Source organism: Equus asinus, chromosome 17 (assembly GCF_041296235.1).
Source record: "Equus asinus isolate D_3611 breed Donkey chromosome 17, EquAss-T2T_v2, whole genome shotgun sequence".
Classification (NCBI taxonomy): Eukaryota; Metazoa; Chordata; class Mammalia; order Perissodactyla; family Equidae; genus Equus; species Equus asinus.
In genome coordinates this window covers 25,147,665-25,149,288 of record NC_091806.1, presented here as the reverse complement: position 1 = coordinate 25,149,288, position 1,624 = coordinate 25,147,665, and the positions used below count along the sequence as shown (strand labels likewise).

At 34.5% G+C, this 1,624-nt stretch overlaps 1 pseudogene; it reads left to right on the top strand.

Moving 5' to 3' along the window:
• The first annotated feature begins 277 nt into the window (after positions 1 to 277).
• On the top strand, positions 278 to 1,126 carry LOC106844036 (olfactory receptor 5D13-like; annotated as a pseudogene).
• The last annotated feature ends 498 nt before the right edge of the window (positions 1,127 to 1,624 follow it).

Genomic DNA, 1,624 nt, shown 5'->3' with positions numbered 1-1,624 from the left:
TTCTGTATCAACTTCACAGAGGTAAAGGAAGCCTCTTTCTTCTCTCTGTTTCTCCTTTCTATTCACTTGTATTTTCCAGGAATAACTTTTGGTTTTTTATTCAACAGGAATCATGTTTTTTGAAGGAAATCAAAGTATCATACCTCCTGGGTTTTTCAGAATATCCAGAACTCCTGATTCCACTCTTCCTGAGCTTTCTTGTCTACCTACACAGTCACTGCAGTGGGGAATTTGGACATGATAATAATCATCAAGATCAATCCAAAACCACACAAGTATGTACTTTTTTCTCAGCCAATTGTCCTTTGTAGGCTTCTGTTGTTCCACTATAGTTACACTTAAACCATTCTAGAACTCAATTGTGGAAGACAGAGCCATCTTTTTCTCTGGTTGCATTCTACAATTTTGTTTTGCTTGGATATTTGCTGTAACAGAAACTTTCATGTTAGCAGCAATGGCCTATGACCATCTTGTGGCAGTTTGTAACTCCTTGCTTTATACCACTACTAAGTCTCAGAAGCTTTGTGTGCTGCTGGTGGCTGGGTCCTACTCATGGAGTATAGTGTGTGCCCTGACACTCACATATTTTCTTCTTGCATTACCCTATTGTAAGTCTAGTATCATAAATAATTTTTTCTGTGACCACTGTGTAATTGTTTCTGTCTCCTGCCCACACCCATATATCAGCCAGATGCTGTGTTTTATTATTAACATATTCACTAAGGGCAGCAGCCTGATGATTATTCTGCTGTCCTATATATTCATTTTTATCACTGTTATGAGGATGCCTTCTGCAAGTGGGCACCAGAACACTTTCTCCACCTGTGCCTCCCACTTGACTGCCATCACCATCTTCCATGGAACCATTCTTTTCCTTTACTGTATCCCTAATCCTAAAACTTCTTGGTTCGTAGTTAAAGTGGCTTCTGTGTTTCTCACAGTAGTGATTTCCATAGTGAATCCTTTGATCTACAGCCTTAGGAACAAAGATGTGAAAGACATATGCAGAAAATTACTGTCACAAAATTGCATTTTTACTCAACATAATATTGTTAGATTCATTATTTTATTTCTGAAAAAATTGATTTGCTATGATACGGATTATTCACCTCTTGTAGCCCAATAGATAATTCCAATCATTTAATCAATAGGCTGTTAGTTAACATATCTGTGGCAGTACGCTTTATGAGTTTGTATTTTTGCATACTTTTTTGTGAAATAGATCTAAATAACATGGAAACCAAAATTTTAAAAATAAAACTCTTGGACTATATTTTGCAATATTTGTAAATTATTTTTAAATGCTTTATCATATAGTGTAATTATATATGTGTGTTTCCAAACTAAAACCAATTCTCAGTTCATCAAATATGTGCAGATCTAGAATAGTTCCTTAGAATTATAATCGGGAAGCTCATACTTCAGAGATGGCTTTAATAAATGCTTAAACTTACTGTATCTTGTACAGCAACCAACCTTTTGCTATTTATTGTATTGAATAGCAAAAGTTGACTTTTATTCATGAAAATTATAGCTTGCTGACGAACAAACAACATTGAATAAATTATTGTTCTGCTTTCCCTAAATTCATATCCTAGTTTATTTAAAAAAATTTAGCAATAAA